Source organism: Camelus ferus, chromosome 4 (assembly GCF_009834535.1).
Source record: "Camelus ferus isolate YT-003-E chromosome 4, BCGSAC_Cfer_1.0, whole genome shotgun sequence".
NCBI lineage: Eukaryota > Metazoa > Chordata > Mammalia > Artiodactyla > Camelidae > Camelus > Camelus ferus.
The window spans coordinates 5,810,945-5,827,131 of record NC_045699.1 but is presented as its reverse complement, the minus strand read 5'-3'; the positions used below and the strand labels follow the sequence as shown (position 1 = coordinate 5,827,131).

Here is a 16,187-nt window from a genome sequence, read left to right as displayed (position 1 = left end):
ATAATCTTTGCTAGTGCTGGAACAATCAGAAAGGTGTATGAACCTGAACCCCTTCCTTATACAATACATAAAAACGAAGTAAAATGGATCACACACCTACAACATAAGAGCTAAAATTATTTAAAACATCTTAGCAACCTTGGCTTAGGCAAAGATTTCTTAAATAGGACACAAAAGACACAAACTTAAAGTAAAATAATCAATAAACTGGACTTCATCAAAAATTAAGACTTCTTGCTCTTCAAAAGATACCATTACAAAAAATAAAAAGAGATGCCATAAACTGGGAAGAAAAACTTGCAAATTATGTATCTGACAAAGGACTTGTATTATAGAAATGCAATTTAAAATGACTGTGGGATATCACTACATACCCACTAGAATGGCTAAAATTATAAAGACTGACCGTACCAAGTACTGATCAGGATGTGGAGCAATGGAAAACTCTCATATATTGCAGGTAGGAATATAAAATGGCATAATCACCCTTAAAAATAACTTAGCAATTTCTTAAAAAGTTGAACTTTCACCTACCCTGCAGTCTAGCCCTTCCACTCCTAGATTTTTACCCAGGAGAAATAAAAGCTACATCCATAGAACGACTTGTACACAAATGTTCATAACACCAACCCTGGGATCCCTTGGACCACTGCCCCAGCCGCTAGCAGGCTGACACTAGCTCTGGGACCCCCCCAGGGCTCTGTAGCCAGCCACTTCATGACTTGACAGACTGGCACCAGGACTGGGGCTCCTCTGGCCATGCAGCCAACCATGCCAGGGCTCAGTCTCACTCACCAGAGGCTGACAGCCTCCACACAAAGCCAGGCCTGGCAACCAACTGGACTGGGGCCAGCCACTCCTACCAGCATGCCCACGTAAGTCAGCCCACTACAACAGAAGGGCCCACACAGTCCACACAGAGGGCATCCCTAGAGCATATAGTTCTGGTGACATGAGGGGAGTGCACTGCTGGATGCACAGGACGTCTCCAACAAAAGGCCACTTCTCCAAGGTTAAAAAATGTAACCAACCTACCAAATAAAAGCAACAATTTAGGCAAAATGGGGCAACAGAGGAATATGTTCAAAATGAAGGAACAAGATAAAACCCAAGAAGAACTAAGTGAAGTGGAGACAGACAATCTACCCAATTAAAAGTTCAAGGTAATGACTGTAAAGATGTTAACAACCCAGGAGAAAACTGGATGAACAAAGTGAGAAGTTAGACATTTTTAACAGATTTGGGAAATACAAACAACCAAGCATAAATGAAGAATACAATAACTGAAATGAAAAATACACTAGGAGGAATCAATAGTAGATTAGATGATACACCGGAATGGATCAGTGAGCTAAAAGAGTAGTGGCAATCACTGAAGCTGAACAGAAAAAAGAAAAATAGAATAAAAAGAAATGAGGATAGCTTAAGAGACCTCTGGGACAATACCAAACACACTAACTGTTGCATTACAGGGGTTCCAGAAGGAGAAGAGAGAAAGGGGCAGAGAACATATTTGAAGACATAATAGCTGAAAACTTCTCTGTCCTGGGAAAGAAAACAGAAATCCAGGTCCAGGAAGCACAGAGAGTCCCAAACAGGATCAACCCAACTGACACTTGCAATTAAAATGGCAAAAATTAAAGACAGACTATTAAAAGCAGCAAGTTAATTACAAAAAAATGTTAAAGGACCTTCTCTAGTCATCAAACATAAGAAAAGAGAACAAAAAGAAGAGGGAAAAAAAAAAGATCTATAAGATTGCTCTGGCTGTTCTGGGTCTTTTGTGGTTCCTTATAAATTTTGGAATTTGTTCTAGTTCTGTGAAGATTGTCTAGAGTATTTTGACAGGGGTTGCATCGGATCTGTGCATTGCTTTGGAACTGTGGCCGTTTTGATAGTGTTGATTCTTCCAGTCCAAGAGCCCAAGAAATTTTTCCATTTCTTTATATCATTTTGATTTTCAGAGTATAGGTAACCTCCTTGGTTAGGTTTATTTCTAGGTATTTTGATGTTTTTGATCTAATGGAAATGTTTGTGGTTATAAAATTCTGGGTTTTGAAGTGAAAAATAAAGTGAATGAAGGGCCGCAAATACCAAATTAGCCTTCTTTCTTATCGGTGAGTTGTATTCCATTACATATATATATGCTGCATCTTCATTCTCTATTCAACTATTGATGTGTTCCTAGGATACTTCCATATCTTGGCAATCATAAATAATATTGCTGTTAATAGCAGGGTGTATGTATCTTTTTGAATTAATTCTTATTTTGTGGTTGGCTTTATTCCTTTGGTAACTATGTAAGTTTAAAAAGCTAAAGCTCTAAGCATTCTTAGGAAAAATGAACAGTACATATATGTAAATTAAAAAATATATGTGCAATTAAAAAAAAGAAAAAAAAATCTATCGAGCCATGAAAGACGTAGAAGAAACTTTTTAAAAGACACATTACTAAATGAAAGAAGCCAGTCTGAAAAGGCTACAAACTACAATTCCAACCAAATGACATTCTGGAAAAGGCACAGCTACAGAAACAATAAAAAGATTGTGGTTTCCAAGGGTTTGGGGAGAGGGAGGGAGAGAGGAATGAATAGATGGAGCACAAGGGATTTTTAGGGCAATGAAGTTATTCTGCATGATACTATAGTAGTGGCTACATGGCATTATGCATTTGTCAAAACCCACAGAGTGTACATCAAGAGTGAACCCTAATGTTAACTATGGACTTTGATTAATAATGATGTGTCCATGTTGGCTCATTGATTGTACCAAATATGCCACACTGATGAGGGATGTTGAGAGTAGAGGAGTATATATGTGTGGGTGGGGAGGGCTATGTGCAAACTCTCTATCTATATCTTCTGCTCAATTCTGCTGTGAACCTGAAACTGCTCTTTAAAAAAAAAAGAGCAAGGGAAAAAAAAAAAAACCAGTTAATTAAGTAGAAGGGAACTCCCAAGGCTATCAGTTAACTTTTCAGTAAAAACTCTTGCAGGCCAGAAGAGAGTGACACAGTATATTTAAAGTGATGGAAGGGAAAAATCTACAAGCAAGAATACTCTACCTGGCAAAGCTTTCATTCAGATTTAAAGGAGAGATCAAAAGTTTTACAGACAAGCAAAAGCAAAAGATTTCAGCACCACCACACCAGCTTTACAATAAATGTTAAAGGGACTTCTCCATGCAAAAAAGAAAAGGCCACAACTAGAAATACGAAAATTACAAAAGGAAAAATCTCACTGGTAAAGGCAAATACCTAGTAAAAGTAGTAAATCAGCCCTGTATAAAGACAGTAGGAAGGTTAAAAGACAAAAGTAGTAAAATCATCTGTATCCACGGCAAGTAATTAAGGGATACACAAAACAAAAAGATGTAAAATGCGATTTCAAAAATAGTAAACATGGCAGGGGGTAGTAAAAATGCAAGGCTTCTAAAATGCTTTTGAACTTAAGAGATTAGCAACTTAAAATAATCATATATATATGATTATTAATCATAATATATATATATATATATATTGCTTTGTACAGTGTGGGGAATACAGTCAATAACTATGTACTATCTTTGTAGGGTGATATTTTGTCACTATACTTAACGTAGTGATCATTTGAAACGTAGAGAAATACCAAATCACTGTGTTGTGTAACAGGAACTAACATAGAACTGCAGGTCAATTAAACTTCCAAAACAAACACAGAAAGAGAGGTCAGGTTTGTGGTTACCAGAGGTGGGGGACAGGGGAAAGGGGAACTGGATGAAGGCAATCAAAAGGTACAAACTACCAGTTATAGGATAAATAAGTGCTAGGAACAACACAGGGAATAGAGCTAATAGTTCATATAACTATAAATGGAGTATAACTTCTAAAAATTGCAAATCACTATGCTGTACACCTGAAACTTACATAATATTGTACATCAACTGTACCTCAATTTTTTTAAGTTAAAAAAATAAAATAGATAAATAAGTACTAGGAATGTAACATACAACATAATAAATATAATTAACACTGCTGTATATTATACATGAAAGCTATTAAGAGAGTAAGTTGTAAGCATTCTCATCACAAGAAAAACACTTTTTTTCTATTTTTAAAATTTTGTATCCAAATTAGAAGTTGGATGTTCACTAAACTTACTGTGATAACCATTTCATGATGTATGTAAGTCAAATCATTATGCTGTACATTCTAAACTTACAGAGCATTGTACATCAATTATAGCTCAATAAAACTGTAAAGGGAAAAGAAAGACTTGAATGTGGAAAAAAAGACCTGAAACCATAAAATTCCTAGAAGAAAATGTACGCAGTAACTCCATTTACAACACTCTTAGTGATTTTTTTTTTTTTTTTTGTGGATTGGACTCCAAAGACAACGGAAACAAAAGCAAAAATAAACAAATGGGGTGATATCAAACTAAAGCTTTTCCACGACAAAGGAAACCAACATCACAATGAAAAGGCAACCTACTGATTGGGAGAAGATATATGCAAATCATGTATCTGATAAGGAGTTAATAACTAAAATACATAAAGAACTCATGTAACTCAACATCAAAAAAACAAACAACCCAACTAAAAAATGGGCAAAGGACCTGAATACACATTTCCAAAGATAACATACAGATGGCCAAGGGCATATGAAGTCCTCAACATAAGTAATCATCAGGGAAATCACTACCACATGATACATCATCTCACACCTGTTAGAATGGCTATTATTAATAGACAAGAAATAAGAAGTGTTGATGAGAATGTGGAGAAAAAGGTACCCTTATGCACTGTTAGTAGGAATGCAAATTGGTACAGCCACCTTGGAAAGCAGTATGGAGATTCCTCAAAAAATTAAAAATAGAACTATCATATGATGGGTATTTATCCAAAGAAATTAAAAAATTAACTTGAAAAGATATATGCACCCCTATGTTCATTGCAGCATTATTTACAGTAGCCAAGATATGGAAACAACCTAAGGGTCCACTGATAGATGAATGGATAGAGAACACGTGGTATGTATATACAATGGAATATTATTCAATCATAAGAAAGTATGGAATCTCAGTCATTTGAGACAACATAGATGGACCTTGAGGGCATTATGCTAAGTGAAATAAGTCAGACAAGGAAAGACAAATACCATTTGGTCTCACTTATATGTGAAATCTTAAAAAAAATTAAAAACAAAAAACTGAACTTGTTGTTACAGAGATAAGATTGGTGGTTGCCAGAGGCGGGCCAGAGAAGGGGACTGCAATAGGCCAAATGGGTGAATGCTGTCAAAAGGTACAAGCTTCTAGTTGTAAAATAAATAAGTCATGGGAGTATAATGTACAGCAAGGTGACTATAGTTCATAACACTGCTTTGAACATTTGAAAGTTCCTAAGAGAACAGATCTGAAGATCTTATCACTAGAAAAAAAATTTTGTAACCATGTATAGTGATGAATGTTAACTAGACTTGATATGATGATCAGTCACTAATACATACAAATACTGAATCATTATGTTGTATACCTGAAACTAATTATGTTAAATGTCATTTATACCTCAATAAAAAGCAATAAAAAATTCACATATACTTTGATTTGGCAATTCTATTTCTAGAAATATATAGTACAATTATAGATACATATGCACAAAATGATATATACAGGAATACTTTTGGTAGCATTATTTGCAATGAAAAAAATTAACCTAAATCTCCATTAACAAGAGATTGGTTAAATCCATTGTGTTGCATTCACAAATTGAATAAAACATAGCTATTTAAAAGAATGAGGCAACATTCTGTGTACCATCAGGAGAGACTGCCAAGGTATATTGTTAAGGAAATCGATCCTCATTATTCACAGATTCTGCATTTGCGAATTCATCTACTCAGTAAAAATTCTTTGTAACCCCAAAATCAATATTTGTAGAACTTCTGTGTTCAATTTGTGGATATGCACAGAGTAGCAAAAAATTTGAGTCACCCAGTACACACAATCCTAGCTGACTGAGGTGGAACAAGGTGACTCTCTGCCTTCTAGCTCATTGGTCACATCGGTCATACTGTAAACAAGTGTTATTTTGGGGTCTGTTTAGTGCCACATTTTTCACATTTTTGTGCTTTCTGTGGGTTATTTTGCTATTTAAAATGGCCCCCAAGCATAGCACTCAAGTGATAGCTAGTATTACTAAACACAAGAAGGCTTTGATATGCCTTATGGAGAAAACACATGCTTTATGGTTACAGTGGCAAGCTCTGTGGAAGGAAACTAGGTGATTGGATAACAGGTTTTTGTACTTCTGGGAATTTTATATCAATTGCATGTATTACTAAATCAAAAGATAAATAATTTTATAAAAGAAAAAAAAGGAAACTGGCCAGTCTGGAGATAGGGCAGGCTTCAAGGCTGATCCACCTCCATCCCATTCCCCTCATGACAACAGAATGGCTCAGTCATTACAGGAGTCCCATTACACACTATACCAACCAGAAAAGAGTATACACTTCTGTCCCAGCGTCCCAAGTAAAAGTCCTCGAATGTATTCAGCCTGTACTTGCTTAAGCTTCACGCATCCCTAACCAATGACTGTGATCATGTGAATTTTACTGCTTATTTTAAGGCAGATTGTTTTAAACCGACTTAAGTCCACCCCAGGAGCTAGAAGTAAGATCAGTGTTCCCCGAAGTCTATATAATCGTGACTTCTGAAAGAAAATCCAGGCCCTATTGGGAAGGAAAGAAGTAGGAAAGGTACCCAACAAAGGTCTGCCATCCTGAAGAAGCTGGCCAAGAGTTGTGGAAATAAAGCATACACACGTTAGACAATAGCATGAATAGCATAAGGACCAGAAACGATCACCAATCAATCAGAGCTTGGCAAGGAAATCTGTGAGTACGGCACATCAATGCACAAACAGAGTAAGAGAGATAGGTTAAGTACAAGGAGAACCTACAATGTGATTGCTTTAAATAAGTAACAACAACAAAAAGGAACCAGCCCCAGGAGAATGCTGGAAGTCACTAAGGTAATAGCACCTCTAAATTCCTATGAGAGAAGCAAAACAGTTTAGCAAGTCTGCACCTTCAAACCTGACCAGGTAAAGGATCACAAAGCCAAACTCAAACTCTTAAATAAGGCCTACCCTGAATAACTGTGTGTGTGTGTGTGTGAAAAACTTGACTTGACACAGTCTCAAACTGTCTTATGGGTAATCACCAGAGTATCAGACCTCAGATCTCAGATTATGCTAAAGTAGATTAAATTTACATAAAATGTTCATATAACATATATATTCTGTATTACAAAATCAGCACTGGGCCCCTAAAGGAAAATGAAAAAACAGTCCTAGAAATCTGAAAAATGAAAACCATGACATAAAAGATAAGAAGTAGCACCATCAGACAGATGTAAAGCCAGGCCATCTGGGGGTCCTATCCACTGGATGCCATAACACTGACCACAGTACCAATTCCTTTCCTCTTCCCTCCTCTTCCCTAACCCCACTTCCTGTGGTACATGTACTGTTTCTAATTTTCAAAGACCTGGAAGGAGCAAGGGAAATATAAAGCCCAACTCATCACTATACATATTATAACACATTCTCACCAAAACATACCGTTTGTGACATGGAAGTGTTAGTAACCCTAGGTTTTATTTCACTATTCAAGAAAATGAACAGGCTAAATACTCTCACCACTCACTGTTTCTTGAGGAAGTTGGAAGCAAAGGTGATAGATTAGTCTGGGTCCAATTAGGAGAGAAAAACTACTTTTTCCTATTTGAATAGGAAAATGAAATATAAAGAATTACTTACTGTAACAGGAGACTGGAGTAACCAGAGATTGTCTAGTCAAAGTGAAAAAAGAATATAGGAATAGCAGATATAAAGAGTACCCACTACTTCTAGTGCTAGGATACAGCACCCAAGGAAGAGCACCCCCTTTGACCCCACCCACCATGAACCCAATGAGACGTAGATCTTGTTGGAGAGGGCATAACCATGGCTTGCTGAATGGCAGTGAAGTCTCTGTGGGTGATGTGCCATCAGAACTTGCTAGAAATCCACCTTTTGTAACTTGACAGACAGAAGGCCCTGTAGAGTGCCATGAAAAGCTGGTCACACGGAGGTGTCTCACTGGAGGTGCTCTGTGACAAAATCACCTGAGGGGAATCATGGGGTAAGCTGCTGGCAGTCGGGTGCTGCTGGCCACAGCACACCACTGGACCCTAGAGGAGCACGCAAGCGCAGGAGCCTGTTGCTGGAGAAGCTGCAAGCCCCAGAAGCTGGGCAGTGGGGGAGCCGAGCTCGGGAGGAACCACTCAGGCGACAGGAGCTGTGCACTGGGGAAGCCATGTCAGCTGCAGGAGCCAGAGGTCCTTGTCTTGACGTTACATAAAATATTTCACACTGGTCTCCTACATGGACAACACTACACTGACTGATCTAATTAGCAGGAATTAATAAGTACTTTAGATGCCTTATTAATATACATGTCAACAAGTGAGTGAGAGATAAACCCCACAAAATTAGCCAACTTCTTCTGTGAAGATCCACATAGCAAATATTTCAGGCTTTAGGGATTGTCACATATTCTTTTCTTTTCTCCAAACACTTAAAAATACAAAAAACATTCTTAGGTCACAGGTCATATAAGAACAGGTGGCAGGCCAATTCGCATCCATAGGCCACAGTTTGCTGATTCTTGACCTGGAGCACACTGAGACATCCCCTATAAAGTGAGATATAAGTTGCTCTGCTCTGCATCACCTACCATGAAAAGAAGAACAATGGTGGGGTAATTTTTTTGAATTTTGGAGGCAACATATATCACATTTGCATGCACTGTTTTGTCCCATCTGTAGAGTCATGCATAAGGCTGCCTGCTTTGAGTGGTATCAGAGCAAGAAAAGCATCTGCAGCTCACGATCCTTCAGGAATCAAGGTTTGTTTATTTATTAGGTAAAAAACTCGAACCATCTATGGTTCTAGCTGACTGCAAAGGAAATAAGGACTAAGTCATGGAAACAAGACACAGATATCAATTATGACCTTGTGGTCAACTGCAGGAACAAAGATTATAACAGTTTTGTATATTATTTATTTGCTTATTGTATGTGCACATGTATACTTACATATATACATATGTGTTAATGTATGTATATATGTATATAATTTTCTTCTCTTTCCTTCGAATTTTTACTTTATGTATACGTTGTTAGAAATTAACTTTACAATTTTGGCTTTAGAAAACAGAACATTCAGTTGGTCTACAGCTGATTTTGAAATGTAATATAGTCAGCAATTAATACACTGAACTTTAGGATTGGTCATTTGCTCATTCCAGGAAAGAGTAAAACTTGTTCACTTTTAAAGCATAGCTTTATCTTGTTTTGTTGCTGGACAGCCAAAATAGGCCTTAATAAATTTTAAAAACTCACATCCTGACCATAATGGAGTTAAATTTAGAAATCAACAACAAAAATGTATGAAATTCCAAAATATTTGGAAACTAAGCACCACACTTCTAAATAACCAATGGGTCAAAAACTAAATCACAAAGGAAATCAGAAAATATCCTGAACTAAATGAAGACAAAAACATAACATATCAAAATTTTGGAGAAGCAGCTTAAGCAATGTTTAAAGAAATTTTTAACTTCGAATGGTTGTATTAGAAAAGAATAAAGGTCTCAAATCAGTAAGTTACGCCTCTACCTTAAGAAACTATAAAGAACAGCAAACTAAACCCAAAGCAAGCAGAATGAAAGATGTAATAAAAAATATAGTAGAAATCAATGAAATAGAACACAGAAAAACAACAGATGATAATCAATGAAATGAAAAGTTGATTCTTTGAAAAGATCAAAACTGACAGACTTTCAGCTATACTGATCAAGAAAAAAAGAAAAAGAATACAAACTTACCAAAATCAGAAATGAAACAGGGGCAGTCATTACTAACTCTACAGACATAAGGATTTTAAGAAAAAGTTAAACCACTTTTACATCAACAAGTGCATAACTTAGTGAAGAAAAAAAAAATCCTAGAGAGAGACAATTTACCAAAAGAAAGAAAAAATCAAAATTGACTTATAACTGACCTATAAATGCAGTGTAAAAAAACTGAATTTGTCATTTAAAATTTTCCCGTAAAGAAAAATCCAGGAACAGATAACTTCATGGGTGAATTTTATGAAATATTTAAAGAAGAAAAATTACTAATCCTTCCCAAACTCTTCCAGAAGATGTAAGAGGAAGGAACACTTCTCAACTCATTCTAAAATGCCAGTATTACCATAAAATCAACGCCAGACAAAGACAGCACAAGAAAATTATCCACCAACATTCCTCAAGAATATAGACACAAATATACTAAACAAAATATTACTAAACCAAATCCAGTAACATAAAAAAAGGATTATATACCCTGAACAAATGGGACTTATCCTAGGAATGAAAGATTAGTGTATCATTAAAAAAATCAATAAACATAACAAGTTATGTTAATAGAATAAAGACACAAAACCACATGGTTATCTCAATAGATGCAGAAGAGCATCTGACAAAAATACACCATTTATTCATGATAACAACAAACTAGGAATGAAGGAAAGTTCCTCAACCCGATAAAGAGCATTTCTGAAAAAGTTACAGCTACAATCACTCTTACTGGTAAAGATTAAATGCTTTCCCCCTAAGATCAGGGACAAGCCAAGAATGTCCACTCTCCTCACATCTACTCAGCAATGTACTGGAGGTTTGAGGCCAAAAAGGAAAAAAATTAAAGGCATCCAGATAAAAAGGGAGAAGTAAAATTGTTTTCATTTACTGATGACACAATACTATATGTAGAAAATTCTAATTCACACACACACACACAAACCTGCTTAAAGTAACAATCAAGCAAGGCTGCACAAGATAAATATACAAAAATCAACTGTAATTTTTACATACTGGCAATGAACAATCCAAAACTGAAAACTGAAATACAATTCTATTCACAGTAGTAGGGAGTAAAAAGTGTAGACCTTTTAGAATATGTTTGAACTTAAATGACTAACAGTTTAAAGCAAGTAGATATAATTATGGGTCAACATATAAGAACCCCATAGTAACAACAAATCAAAAAACTATGATAGATATACAAAAAATAAAAAGAAAAGAGTGCAAGCATACTAGAAAAGAAGATCATCAAACCACAACAAAAGAAAGAGAGAAAAAGAAATGAACACAGAAAACTACAAAAACAACTAGAAAACAAGAAATGAAATGGAAATAAGTATATACCTATCAATAATTACTTTAAATGTCAATGGACTAAATGCTCCAATCTAAAGACATACGATAACTAACTGGATTTTTTTAAAAAAAATGTATGTACCACTTACAAGAGATTCACTTCAGAGTCAGACACAGACTGAAAGTGAGGGGATGGAAAAAGCTATTTCATGCAAACAGAAACAATAAAGCAGGGGTAGCAATAGTCATATCAGACAAAATAGACTTTAAAACAAAGGCTATAGTGAAAGACAAAGAAGGGAATTCTATAACGATAAAAGGATCAATACGAGAAGAGGATATTACACTTATTAACATATGCACACAACAAGCAGCATCTAAATATATAAAGCAAATACTAACAAACATCAGGGAAGAAATTGGCAATAAGACAGTAATAGTAGGAGAATTTAACACCCCACTGACATCAATGGACAGATCATCCAGGCAGAAAAAAAAAACAGTAAGACAACAGTGGTCTTAAAATACAATAGACCAGTTGGATTTAATTAATATCTATAGGAAATTACATCCCAAAAAAGCACAAAGCACATTCTTTTCAAACTGCTCATTGAAAGTTCTCCAGTAGAACACGTACTAGGTCACAAAACAAGCCTCAACAAGTTTAAGAGGACAGAAATTATATCAAGTATTTTTTCTGACAATGGTATGAAACTAGAAATCAACTACAGAAAGAAAGATGGGAAAAGAACAAACATGGGGAGACTAAACAACATGCTACTAAAAAACCAATGGGTCATGGGTCAATCATGAAATCAAAGAGGAAATCAGAAAATACTTGAGACAAATTAAATCAGAAACAACTTTCCAATATCTATGAAATGCATTTAAAGTTCTAAGAGGGAAGTTCATAGAAACACAGGTTTTCCTCATAAAAAAAAAATTCTCAAATAAACAACCATATCTATCACACAAAAAAATTTAAAAAAGAAAAAGCACAAAGAAGGAAATGATAAAGATCACAGAGGAAATAAATAAAACAGAGTTTAAAAAAATTAAAAAGATCAATGAAACCAAGAGTTGGTTTTTGAAAATATTTTAAAAAAATTAATAAACCTTTAGCCAGACTCACCAAGAGAGGATTCAAATAAAATAAGAAATAAAAGAGGAGAAATAACAGCCAATACCACAGAGATACCAAAAAACACGAGAATACTATAAACAGTTATATGCCAACAAATTGGGCGACCTAGAAGAAATGCACAAATTTTTAGAAACATACAGCCTGCCAAGATGGAGCTAAGAAGAAACAGACAATTCAAATAGACTGATCACTAGAAGTGAAACTGAATCCGTAATTTTAAAAAATTTCCAGCAAACAAAAGTCCAGGACTGAACTTCCTCACAGGGAATTCTACCAAACATATAAAGAAGAACTAATATCTATCTTTCTCAAACTATTCCAAAAAACTGAAGAGACGATCCCAAATTCATTCTATGAGGCCCCCAGTATCCTGATACCAAAACCAGACAGAGACACTACAAAAAAAAAAAAAAAAATTACAGGCTAATACCTTTGGATAATACACATGCAAAAATCCTCAACAAAATATTTTCAAACCAAATCTAACAAAACATAAAAAGAATCACACACCATGATCAAGTTGGATTTATTTCAGGGTCACAAGGATGGCTCAACATATACAAATCAATCAATACGATACACCACATTAGCAAAAGGAAAGATAAAAATCACATGATCATCTCAATAAATACAGAAAAAGCCTTTGACAAAATCTACCACCCACTCATGATAAAACTCTCATTAAAGTAGGTATGGAGGGAACATATCTCAACATAATAAAGGCCATTTATGACAAATCCATAGCCAACATAATACTCAACAATGACAGCTGAAAGCTTTCCTGCTAAATTCAGAAACAAGCCAAGGATGTCCACTCTTGATGCTTCTATTAACATGGTATCAGATGGTATCAGATGTTCTAGCCACAGCAATCAGGTAAGAAAAAGGAGAAAAAAAAAAAAAAGGTATGCAAATTGTAAGGGAAGAGGTAAAACTGTCACTATTTGCAGATGACATGATACTTTATAAAGAGAACTCTTAAGTCTCCACCCAACAACTGTTAGAATAAATTAATTCAGCAGGGTTTCAGAATGCAAGATTAATATGCAGAAATGTTGTACTTCTATATACTAATAATGAAATACCAGAAAGAGAAAGTAAAATAATAATAATAATATAATGATAATAATAATAATAAATAATAATCCTATTTAAAATTGCATCCAAAGAAATATCTAGGAATAAACTTACCCAAGGTGAAAGACCTATACTCTGAAAACTATAAAACAATGATGAAGGAAACTGAAGATTCAAAAAAATGGAAAGATATTCCATGCTTTTGAATTGGAAGAATTATTATTATTAAAGTGGGCATACTATCCAAAGCAACAGATTTAATGCAATCTCTATCAAAATACCCTTGACATTTTTCACCGAACTAGAACAAATAATCCTAAAGTTTATATGGAACTACAAAAGACCCAAAATTGCCAAAGCAATCCTGAGAAAAAACAATAAAACTGGAGGTATAACCCTCCCAGAGTTCAGACTATATTACGAAGCTACAGTAATCAAAAGAGCATGATAATGTCACAAAGAACAGACACACAGATCAATGGAACACAATAGAGAGCACAGAAATAAACCCGTGCACCAATGGTGAATCAATCTATGGCAAAGGAGGCAAGACTATACAACGGAGAAAACACAGTCTCTTCAACAGTGGTGCTGGGAAAACTTGGGAACCACATGTAAATCAATGAGATTAGAACACTCCTTCAGACAACATACAAAAATAAACTCAAAATTGTTTAAAGAGCTAAATCTAAGACATGAAACCATAAAACTCCTAGAAAAGAACATAGGCAGAACACTCTTTGACATAAATCATAGCAGTATCTTCTTGGATCAGTCTCTTAAGGCAAAAGAAATAAACGCAAAAATAAACAAATGGGACCTAAGAACATTTAAAAGCTTTTGCACAGCAAAGAAAACCATCAACAAAACAAAAAGACAACCTATGTAATGGGAAAAAAATACTTGCAAATGACACAATGGGTTAATATCCAAAATATACAAAGAGCTCATACCACTCAACATCAAAAACTAGACAACCCAAACAAAAAACGGGCAGAAGACCTGAACAGACATTTTCCAAAGAAGACATACAGATGGCTAACAGACACATGAAAAGATGCTCAGTATCACTAATCATTAGAGAAATTCAAATCAAAACCACAATGAGGTATCACTTCACACCTGTCAGAATGGCTAGCATCAAAAAATCTACAAATAATAAATGGTGGTATGGATGTGGAGAAAAGGGAACCCTCATGCACTGCTGGTGGGAATGTAAACTGGTGCAACCATTACAGAAAACAGTATGGAGGTTCCTCAAAAAATTAAAATAGAACTACCATATGATCCAGCAATTCCACCCCTAGGTACATATTTGGGGATAAAAAAGACAAAAACATTAATTTAAAGAGATACATGCACCCCAATGTTCATAGCAGCATTATTTACAACAGACAAGACATGGAAGCAACCCAAATGCCTATCAACCAACAATTGGTTAAAAAGATGAGGTATATGATCAGAATGGCCTTCATTAAAAAGCCCACTAACAATAAATGCTGGAGAGGGTGTGGCAAAAAGGGAACCCTCCTACACTGTTGGTGGGATGTAATTTGGTACAGCCACTATGGAAAACAGTATGGAGATGCCTTTAAACACTAAAAACCGTTACCATATGATCCAGCAATCCCACTCCTGGGCATATATCTGGAGAAAACTATAATTTGAAAAAAATACATGCACCCCAATGTTCATAGCAGCACTATTTACAATAGCTAAGACATGGAAGCAACTTACACATCCATTGACAGATGACTGGATAAAGAAAATGTGATATATACATGTATATATGTAATAAACACACACAATGGAATATTACTCAGCAATAAAAATAAATGAAATAATGCCACTTGCGACAACATGGATTGACCTAGAGATTATCACACTAAGTGAAGTAGGTTAGAGAGAGAAAGACAAATACTGTATGATGTCACTTACATGTTGAATCTGAAAAACAATACAAATGAACGTATATGTAAAACAGAAAAAGACTCACAGATGTGGAAAACAAATCTGTGGTTACCACAGGGGAGAGGGAAGGGTGGGAAGGGACAAAGTAGGGGTATGGGATTAATAGATACAAACTACTGCATATAAAATAGATAAGCAACAAGGATATACTGTATAGCACAGAGAACTATACCCATTATCTTATAATAACTTAAAATGGAGTATAACCTACAAAAATACTGAATCACTGTGCTGTAAACCTGAGACTAACACAATATTGTAAATCAACTAAACTTCAATTAAAAAATAATAATGATTCATTTGGAGCTGATTTCCAGCCTGACTTGAGGCTCCACAACTATCAACCTGAAACTGCCACACATGTGGAATTCCCTGGCTCTCTCTGTGGCCTGGATAATCAATCCAACTTTCTACTGGCCAGGCTGGCCTCCCTGTAGCTGGCTTTCATAAATACAAAATTTGTATAACTGTCGCTGGAACTACTTGCTGAAATATGGAACTGGTTAAAAATATCATTTATTTAAAAATGTACATGCACAGTTTCACATACACACAGCAACACATCTTCCACATCCAGTCAATCAATCAAGTTAATGCTTTTTATTACAGAACAGAAAAAATACGACATTCCAACCTACACAGTTTGCCTTTTTTCTGGAGCCTTAATGTTTTTCAATAAATCAAGAGGAATATGACTGAACAATGAAAAAAATGAATTAAAACATATAATACACCAAGGTATAATTAGCCCAATTCTAAAGAAGCAGG

The 16,187-nt window shown here is 35.3% G+C and overlaps 1 protein-coding gene and 1 long non-coding RNA gene across 8 annotated transcripts in view; one reads left to right on the top strand and one right to left on the bottom strand.

Annotated features, from left to right (window-relative positions):
- FANCC (FA complementation group C) overlaps positions 1-16,187 on the bottom strand; it is a 182,714-nt gene that overhangs the window by 164,936 nt on the left and 1,591 nt on the right. The gene's annotated exons all lie outside the window — the stretch shown is intronic.
- Positions 5,246-14,312, top strand: LOC116663030. The gene is made up of 3 exons (XR_004319050.1): positions 5,246-5,347; positions 6,277-6,282; positions 14,302-14,312. It is a non-coding gene; the product is annotated as an uncharacterized LOC116663030 (long non-coding RNA).